The following is a 10,531-nucleotide window of genomic DNA, read 5'->3' on the forward strand; positions in this document are numbered from 1 at the left end:
GAGGTGGGAGGATGGCTTGAGTCCAAGAGTTCAAGACCAGACTGGGCTACATAGTGAGACCTCATGTCTACAAAAATGCAAAACTTAGCCGGGTGTGGTGGCTCATGCCTGTAATCCCAGCACTTTGGGAGGCCACGGTGGGTGGATCACTTGAGCTCCAAAGTTCAAGACCAGCCTGGGCAACATGGCAAAACTTTGTCTCTACAAAAAATACAAAAATTAGCCAGGCATTGTGGCACACACCTGTAGTCCCAGATAGGAGGCTGAGGCAGGAGGATTGAGGGAGCCCAGGAGGCTAAAGTCATAGTGAGTTAATATCATGCCACTATACTCCAGTCTGGGTGACAGAGTGAGACTCTGCCTCAAAACAAAACAAAAGCTATCACAGACAGCCAGGTACAGTGGATGCAGCACAGCTGAAAAGAAATAATCCTGAAATCACAAAAAGGAAGACCAAGAAAAAAGAAATACATTAGGATTGAGAAAAATAGTAAAGAACAAGGTAGAGTGGACAAAAGTTTAAAATGAATACACAGAAAATGATAGACATGAAGATCCAAGAAGTACTATATACATTTAGTTAATATTCCTGGAGGCGAAAACAAAAATAATGGAACAGGAAAAAAATTTTTTTTTTTTTTTTTTTTTTTTTTTTTGAGATGGAGTCTTGCTCTGTTGCCCAGGCTGGAGTGCAGTGGTGTGATCTTGGCTCACTGCAACCTCTGCCTCCCAGGTTCAAGGGATTCTCCTGCTTTAGCCTCCTGAGTAGCTGGGACTACAGGCATGTCACCAGGCTGGGCTAATTTTTGTATTTTTAGTAGAGACAGGGTTTCACCATGTCGGCCAGGCTGGTCTCAAACTCCTGATCTCAAGTGATCCACCCGCCTTGGCCTCCCAAAGTGTTGGGATTATAGGAGTGAGTCACTGGCACCTGGCCAGGGAAGATATTTAAAGAAATAAAATAAGCCAAGAAGGCTTTCTAAAAATAAAATGACTTGGATCAACATGCTAAGGTATAATATCAAGTCCTAGGAAAAAATGAAACAGTGTATTAGTCAGGGTTCTCTAGAGGGACAGAACTAGATGTTTAGAGGATGTATGTATAGATGAGAGGGAGTTTATTTTTTGAGATGAAGTCTCGCCCTGCCGCTCAGGCTGGAGTGCAATGGCATGATCTCCACCTCCCAGGTTCAAACGATTCTCCTGCTTTAGCCTCCTGAGTAGCTGGGACTACAGGCATGTCACCAGGCTGGGCTAATTTTTGTATTTTTAGTAGAGACAGGGTTTCACCTGTTGGCCAGGCTGGTCTCAAACTCCTGACGTCGTCCGCCCACCACGGCCTGAGAGGGAGTTTACGGAGAATTGACTCGTACTATCACTAGATTAAGTCCCATGATAGGCTGTCTGCAAACTGAGGAGCAAGGAAGCCAGTAGTGGCTCAGTCCAAGTCCCAAAACCTCCAAAGTAGGGAAGCCAACAGTACAGGTTTCAGTCTGTGGCCAAAGGCCTGAGAGCCCCTGGCAAACCACTGGTATAAGTCCAAGAGTCCAAAAGCTGAAGAACTTGGAGTCTGATGTTCAAGTGCAGGAAGCATCCAGCATGGGAGGAAGATAAAGGCCAGAAGCCTCAGCAAGTCTGCTCTTTCTAACTTCTTCCGCCTTTTATCCTAGCCATGCTGGAGGCTGATTAGATGGTACCTCTACCCATACTGAGGGTGGGTCTGCCTCTCCCAGTCCACTGACTCAAATAGTCATCTCCTTTAGCAACACCCTCACAGACACACCCAGGAACAATACTTTGCATCCTTCAATCCAATCAAGTTGACAATATTCACTGTAGCTGGGATTACAGGCACCCAGCACCATGCCTGGCTAATTTTTGTATTTTTAGTAGAGATGGGGTTTCACCATGTTGGCCAGGCTGGTCTCGAACTCCTGAACTCAGGTGATCCACCTGCCTTGGTCTCCCAAAGTGCTGCTATTACAGGCGTGAGCCACCGTGCCCAGCTGGTAATTCAGTTTAGATGAGGTCATGAAGAGGAGCCCCATGATGGAATTAGTGACCTTATAAGAGACACTAAAGAGCTTGCTCCTTCTGTGCCACATGAAGACACAGTGAGAGGGTGGCCATCTGCAAGGCAAGAGGAGAGCCCTCACCAGGAACAGACCATGTGGACACCCTGATCTCAGACTTCCAGCCTCCAGAACCGGAAGAAAATACATTTCTGTGGTTTATGTTTACCTTGCACCCAGTCTATGGTATATTGTTATGGCACCATGAGCAGCCAATATAAAAAGTCACTAGTACAATGACACAAAACTCCCAAACTATAAGCTACACATCCTACAGAGCAAACAGATTAAATAGTGAAATATTTTGAACATAAATATGCAGACAGCGCTAAAACCAAACATTTTCTCCTATCCATAAGTATAAAAACGGGCTAATCTTCCTATGAAGTCTTAGATTGAATAATGAAGCAAAACCAACAAACTGTAGACAACAGACGAGATTCACCCAAACACAAAGAGATTCAGGAAGGTTCATCCCTTCCTCCTCCTTTCCACTAAGGGGAATTAAGCAATTCCTATGGGCTGGCACTATTTCTATTTTTTTTTTTTTTTTTGAGTTGGAGTCTCTCACTCTTTCACCCAGGCTGGAGTGCAGTGGTGCAATCTCAGCTCACTGCAATCTCTGCCTCCCATGTTGAAGTAATTCTCCTGCCTCAGCCTCCTGAGTAGCTGGAATTACAGGTGCCCACCATTGTGCTGCGCTAATGTTTTGTATTTTCAGTAGAGACGGAGTTTCCCCATGTTGGCCAGGCTGGTCTTGAACCCCTGACCTCAGGTGATCCGCCTGCCTCAACCTCCCAAAGTGCTGGGATTACAGGCGTGAGGCTGGGCTGGCATCATTCTAAGCACCAAGGGTGGATTCATGAATAGACAAATCCTGTCCTCGTGGAGCTTACGCATAATCAAGCACACAGATGATTTCAAAGCAGGTGATTTCAGCCATGGAAGGAGATGAAGAGGGAAGGAGAAGTGACAGGTGGGCTTGAGAAACAGCTCGAGGGGAGCGAGACCAGGGAAGAAGGGACATGAGGCCTGACAGGTGGCAGGGGACCAGATCTGACGTTCAGAAGGGCGGCCCAGCCTGTAGATATGTTTCTGGAATCATCGGCTTATTGATGGTATTTAATACCATGAGACAGGGTGAAATCACAGGGGTCAGATGGATCAAGGGTTCTTAACCTTTTTTGGTTTCACAGACCCCTTCGGTAATCTGGCAAGGCCTATAGAGTCCTTCCTAAGTAATTTATATACATATATATATATAAATTTTTTAAGACAGAGTTTTGCTCTTTAAGTTTTATTTTTTTTTTGAGGTGGAGTTTCACTCTTGTTACCCAAACTGGAGTGCAATGACACAATCTCGGCTCACTGCAACCTCCGCCTCCTGGGTTTAAGCAATTCTCCTGCCTCAGCCTCCCGAGTAGCTGGGATTGCAGGCGCATACCACCACATCCGGCTAATGTTTTGTATTTTTAGTAGAAACGAGCTTTCCATGTTAGCCAGGCTGTTGGCCAGGCTGGTCTCGAACTCCTGACCTCAGGTGATCCGCCCGCCTTGGCCTCCCAAAGTGCTGGGATTACAGGCGTGAGCCACCATGGCCAGTCTAAGATATTTTTAAAGTTGTAATACAGTTGATAGTGTTGCTACAAACTTAGAGGCTCAAAACAACACAAAACTTGTACCTTACCACTGGGGAGGCCAGAAGTCTGCAGTCTCACTGAGCCAAAATCAGGGTGTCAGCAGAGCCACTTTCCCCCTGGAGGCTTGAGGGGAGAATCCATTCTTTGCATTTTCCAGAATTTTTTTTTTTTTTTTTTTTGAGACATTGTCTCCCTCTGTCGCCCAGGCTGCTGGAGTGCAGCAGTTCAGTCTCGGCTCACTGCAACTTCTACCTCCTGGGTTCAAGCGATTCTCATGCCTCAGCCTCCTGAGTAGCAGGATTACAGGTGACTGCCACCATCCCCGGCTAATTTTTTGTATTATGGAGTTTTGCCACGTCGGCCAGGCTGGTCTCGAATTCCTGACCTCAAGTGATCCGCCCTCCTCAGTCTCCCAAAGTGCTGGGATTACAGGCGTGAGTCACCGTGCCCAGCCTCTTTTTCAGCTTCTGGAATCTTCCTGCAGTCCATAGCTCCTGGTTCCCTCCCCCCTTCAAAGCCAGAATGTAGCATCTTTGAGTCCTCCCTCCTCCTCCGACCTCGACCTCGGCTTCTGACATCCAACTTCCTCCTCCTTCACCCCCTGACCCGCCTGCCTCCCTCTTATAAGGACGCTTGTGATTACATTGGGTACACCTGGGTAACCCGGGCTCATTTTATTTGAAGACCCTTAATTTAATCACAGTAATCGTAGGAAAAAAAGATTTTTTAAAGCAAAAATTAATTAATTTAAAAAGAAAACTGCCTTTGGTCAGTGACAGCCTCTTCAGGTTGGTCCTCAGTTCTTTTGACAGGACCTGGTAGACTCTGAGCACTTCCTTGCCTTCCCTGCCAAACACATCAGTGGTGTTTACTCCAGAGCTTAGATGACAGAAAGTCCTTATTCTTTTAATGAAGTCAGCATAACATTAAAACACAATAAAGTAGCATTCGAAAGAGATAGTTTCAGATCAAATACATTTTAAATAGTCATGTGTCACTTAACAACAGGGAAATGTCTAAGAAATTTGTTGTTAGGCGATTTTATCATTGTGCAAACGTCATTTAATTACACGAACCTATAGGTTAGAGCCTCTTACCCACCTGGGCCATATGGTATGGCCTATTACTTCTAGGCCACAAACCTGTACAGCATGTTACTTGTGAAAGTTGATCATATGACTTGGGTCATTCTTTTTTTTTTTTTTTGAGACAGAGTCTTGCTCTGTCACCCAGGCTCAAGTGCAGTGGTATGATCTCAGCTCACTGCAGCTTTCACCTCCTGGGTTTAAGCCATTCTCATGCCTCAGCCTCCCAAGTAACTGGGATTACAGGCGCCCACCACCACACCCTGCTAATTTTTGTATTTTTAGTAGAGACTGGGGGTTTCACCAAGTTGGCCAGGCTGGCCTCGAACTCCTGACCTCAAGTGATCTGCCCCCTTTGGCCTCCCAAAGTGCTGGGACTACAGGTGTGAGCCACCACACCCGGCCTTTTGAATTGGGCCATTCTTATCAGACCCAGTTAAAACAGTTGAGAAGCTAGGGGGAAAAAGCACTTAGAGCACATAGCACAGCTCCAAGCATGTAATTCTCTGCAAGCCTGGCTGCCGAAGCTGCCTGCTGTCACCTGAAACCGGTTTTATCTAATGGCTTCTGAAACAACCTGCTGCAGCTCTAAATCTAGTTTTACCCACTGAAGCCACTTACCAATCAGAGCGTGCCAGCTCCCCAGCACTCTATGAGTGCTAATGGACTTCCTGGAAAAACAATGCATAACATTTCTCCTTTCTTTTCTTGTCAGACAGGCAGGTCTGGCTCTGTCACTCAGGCTGGAGTGCAGGTGTACAGTCATGGCTCACTGCAGCCTCAACCTCCTAGGCTCAAGGGATCCTCCATCTTCATCCTCCCAAGCAGCTGGGACTGCAGGCTGGGGGCCACCACACCCAGCTTATTTTTTATTTTTTTGTAGAGATGCGGTCTCACCATGTTGTCCAGGCTGGTCTCAAACTCCTGGGCTCAAGCGATCCTCCTGCCTCTGCCTCCTAAAGTCCTGTGATTACAGGTGTGAGCCACCACACCTGGCCAACATTTCTCCTTTTTATAAAATCTCCTCTTTGTTCTTTGGACATATTGAAGACCAGTCAGTCTGTTTGTATGCCTGAAGTTGCAATTCTGGTATCCCAAATAACATGAGAAATTTAGAGATTCGTCTCTATATTTTAATTTTGACTCCAATATACTGCACTGAATACTGTTGGCAACTGTAACACAATGGTAAGTATTTGTGTATCTAAACATAGAAAAAGTACAGTAAAAATATGGTGTAAAAGATAAATAGGCTGGGCGCAGTGGCTCACGCCTGTAATCCCAGCTACTCGAGGCTGAGGCAGGAGGATTGCTTGAACCTGGGAGGTGGAGGTTGCAGTGAGCCAAGATTGCGCTACTGCACTCCAGCCTGGGTGACAGAGCAAGACTCCTTCTCAAAAAAAAAATAAATAAATAAATAAAATAAAAAAAATTTTTAAAAGATAGTGCTTGCTTCAGCAGCACATATACTAAAATTGGAACAATACAGAGACTAGCATGGCTGCTGTTTAAAAATTAAATTTAAAAACATTGGATGGGCACAGTGGCTCATGCCTGTAATACCAGCGCTTTGGGAGGCTGAGGCGGGTGGATCATGAGGTCAGGAGTTCAAGACCAGCCTGGTCAAGATGGTGAAACCCTGTCTCTACTAAAAATACAAAAATTATCCAGGTGTGGTGGCGAGCACCTGTAATCCCAGCTACTCGGGAGGCTGAGGCAGAGAATTGCTTGAACCTGGGAGGTGGAGGTTGCAGTGAGCCGAGATCACACCACTGCATTCCAGCCTGGGTGACAGAGGGAGACTCCATCTCAAAAAAAACAAAACAAAAATTGTTGGGCACGGTGGCTCACGCCTGTAATCCCAGCACCTTGGGAGGCAGAGATGGGTGGATCACCTAAGGTCAGGAGTTCAAGACCAGCCTGGCCAACATGGTGAAACCCCGTCTCTACTAAAAATATAAAAATTAGCCCAGCATGGTGGAGGGCAGCTATTAATCCCAGCTACTCAGAGGCTGAGGCAGGCGAATCACTTGAACCTGGGAGGTGGAGGTTGCAGTGAGCAGAGATTGTACCACTGCACTCCAGCCTGGGTGACAGAGTGAGGCTCCGCTTCAAAAAAATTAAAAATGGTACACTTGTATGGGGCACTTAGAGGACTGGAAGTTGTTCTGGGTGAATGGGGAGTGACTGTGAAAGTTTAGGACATTACACTATTGGAGACTTTATAAACACTGAACACTTAGGCTACACTAAATTTATGAAAAGTAATTTTCTTTCAATAATAAATCTTAGCTTACTGTAACTTCACAAATTTTTTTAACTTTTTGACTTTTTTGTAATAACACTTAGCTTAAAACACAAATATTATACACCTGTACAAAAATATTTTCTTCCTCTATATCCTTATTCTTTTTTTTGTTTTGAGACGAAGTCTCCCTCTGTCACCCAGGCTGGAGTGCAGTGGCAAAATCTTGGCTCACTGCAAGCTCCATCTGCCATGTTCATGCCATTCTCCTGCCTCAGCCTTCCGAGTAGCTGGGACTACAGGCACCCGCCAACACGCTTGGTTAAATTTTTTTTTGTATTTTTAGTAGAGACAGGGTTTCATCCTGTTAGCCAGGATGGTCTCGATCTCCTGACCTTGTGATCTACCTGCCTCGGCCTCCCAAAGTGCTGGGATTACAGGCGTGAGCCACCGTGCCTGGCCTATATCCTTATTCTTTAAGCTTTTTTCTATTAACAATTTTTTTTGTTTTTGTTTTTGAAACGGAGTCTCACTCTGTCACCCAGGGTGGAGTGCAGTGGTGTAATCTTGCCTCACTGCAACCTCTGCCTCCCGGGTTCAAGCGATTCTCTTGCCTCAGTCTCCTGAGTAGCTGGGATTACAGGCTCCCACCACCACGCCTGGCTAATGTTTGTTTTTGTTTTTGGTTTTTTTTTTGAGACGGAGTCTTCCTCTGTCACCCAGGCTGGAGTGCAGTGGCGCGATCTCGGCTCACTGCAAGCTCTGCCTCCCGGGTTCACGCCATTCTCCTGTCTCAGCCTCCCGAGTAGCTGGGACTACAGGCACCCGCCACCACTCCTGGCTAATTTTTTGTATTTTTAGTAGAGATGGGGTTTCACTGTGTTAGCCAGGCTGGTCTCAAACTCTTGACCTCGTGATCTGCCCACCTTTGCCTCCCAAAGTGCTGGGATTACAGGGGTGAGCCACTGCACCTGACCATATTAACAATTATCTTGATGAATTCAGAAGTCCCACAGGGACTTACAAAGCTTTTTTTTATTGTTTAATATTTCAGACACAATTAGTTTTATTTTTATTATTTATTACTATTATTATTATTTTTATTATTACTTTTTTAGTTATACCTTCTAGGATGGGAGACAGTTTTAAAAGTTAACAATTGTCTTGGATGTTGCTGTTTTTAACTCAGTAAGTACTTCTGTTCTGCCAGTGCTGCCCTGAGCGCTGGAACTGGGAGAGCAGGTAGCAAGCTAGCACTGGACACAGCATAAACAGAGACATATTTCTCTTCCTCTTCAAACTGGCTGGCCCTGTAACCAATAAAATGTGGCCCATGTGACACTGGGTGACTTCTGAGGCTAGCCCTCCAGAGATCTAGCTTATGTGGTCCTTTATTTGGGAATGCTCCTTCTTGTAATCCATCTGCCATGCTATGAGGAAGCCCAAGCAGCTATATGGAGAGCCGCACGTGCAGGAGAACTAAGGCCCCAGCTAGAAGCCTGCACCACATTGCTGGCTGAGCAAGTCAGGCCATTTTGGACTTTCCAGCCATTCCAGGGCTCCATCCAATACCATCTAAAGCAGAACTGCCTGGTCAATCCATAGAATGAAGGGGGAAAAACAGTTGTCTGGGGCAAATAGTTGTTGCTAAGTTTGGGGACAATTTGTTATAAAGCAGGCTGTGCACCATGGCTCAAGCCGGTAATCCTAGCACTTTGGGAGGCCGAGGCAGGTGGATCATCTGAGGTCAGGAGTTTGAGACTGGCCTGGCCAAGATGGTGAAACCCCATCTCTACTACAAATACAAAAATTAGCCGGGCATAGTGGTGGACGCCTATAGTCCCAGCTACTCGGGAGGCTGAGGCAAGAGAATCACTTGAACCTGGGAGGCAGAGGTTGCGGTGAGCCAAGATAGTGACACTGCACTCCAGCCTGGCGACAGAGCGAGACTCCGCCTCAAAAACAAAATCTTTTTTGGTTATAAAGCAACAGATAACCGAGGGAGTGGATTATCACAAGTGTGAAACAACTTGGTACTCCTTTCTCCCTCACTCCACCTGATGGCTTCCCACTCAGCTGTCACTAATACCTTTCTAGATTCCTCTACTGTGTGCTGGGATGGAAACAGTGTAGCCTTTGGAGTCAGACAGCAAGTGGGTTTCATTCTAGACCTTCCACTTTCTAGCTGGGTGACACTGAGTACAACACTTCCCTTCTCTAAAAGGTACTGAGAAGGCTAGATAAGGTTCTGTATATTCATAACCTACAGATGTGTCATTTCTCCAGGCACAGACCCTGGGAACACATGGCAGGGGATGGGGGCGGTAACATGCACAGCTTCCTGCCCACATAGGATGTATTTTGATTGGTGCTTGCCCCACCTGAGCCACCAATTTCACGTCCAGCCAGGGAATTTCCATTTCCTTTTTTTCTTTTTGAGACAGAGTCTTGCACTGTCACCCGGGCTGGAGTGCAGGGGTACAATCTTGGCTCACTGCAACCTCTGCCTCCTGGGTTCAAGCAATTCTCCTGCCCCAGCCTCCCAAGTAGCTAGAATTACAGACACCCACCACCACGCCCAGCTAATTTTTTTTGTTTTTAGTAGAGACAGGGTTTCACCATGTTGGCCAGGCTGGCAGGCTGGTCTCGAACTCCTGACCTTGCGATTTGCCCACCTGGGCCTCCCAAAGTGCTGGGATTACAGGCATGAGCCACCGTGCCTGGCCTCCATTTCCCTTTTTGTTGTTACGTTTCAGGAGTGTGAGAAGGGAGGGATAGCATTAGGAGAAATTTCTAATGTGGATGACAAGTTGATGGGTGCAGCAAACCACCATGGCATGTGTATACCTGTGTAACAAACCTGCACGTTCTGCACATGTACCCCAGAACTTAAAGTATAATAATACTAATGAAAAACAGAGTGTGAGAAACTTCTCGCATCTAGGACTCTCCATCCCATTCTCCCAGATGGCCCATTACTGGTTCAAACGCACCAATAAGGACTTCTGTTTGGGAGGGATCTGGGTGCGTGGTCTGACTTTAGAGGGAAGGCTGGCTTGCAAGGGCCAGTTGAGTGCGTGCTCAGCACTCATGCTCAGCTAACATGCAGGCCCAGGTCCCTGCTGTTTGGAGGTCTAGCTGGACTCAAGGGACTACGCAACTCTGTCAGCCACTTCCTCCAGCCTGAAGGTCTTCACTGCACCCCGGCATGCAGACATCTTCAGGCTGGTCGTCTCTGCAGCTGTGGGTAGAAGAGCTGCCTGGAACCTGCCCGCATTTCTCTGATTTCCTTTCTCACTCAGACTCCTCAGCTTCCACTTACCAAGCTGGGGTGCTCTCCTGGCTTCTCCTGCCAGGTGGCCCTGTCCTCTCTGCCTTGTCTCACCCTTGGGCATCAGCGTGCCAGGGGCTGGCCAGCCCACATGAGGGATCTCCACCCAGAACCTTCCTGTCTGCCAACCATTTGCCAACTCTCAGGGCGGGGAAGGA

This window comes from Symphalangus syndactylus, chromosome 6 (genome assembly GCF_028878055.3).
Source record: "Symphalangus syndactylus isolate Jambi chromosome 6, NHGRI_mSymSyn1-v2.1_pri, whole genome shotgun sequence".
Lineage (NCBI taxonomy): Eukaryota > Metazoa > Chordata > Mammalia > Primates > Hylobatidae > Symphalangus > Symphalangus syndactylus.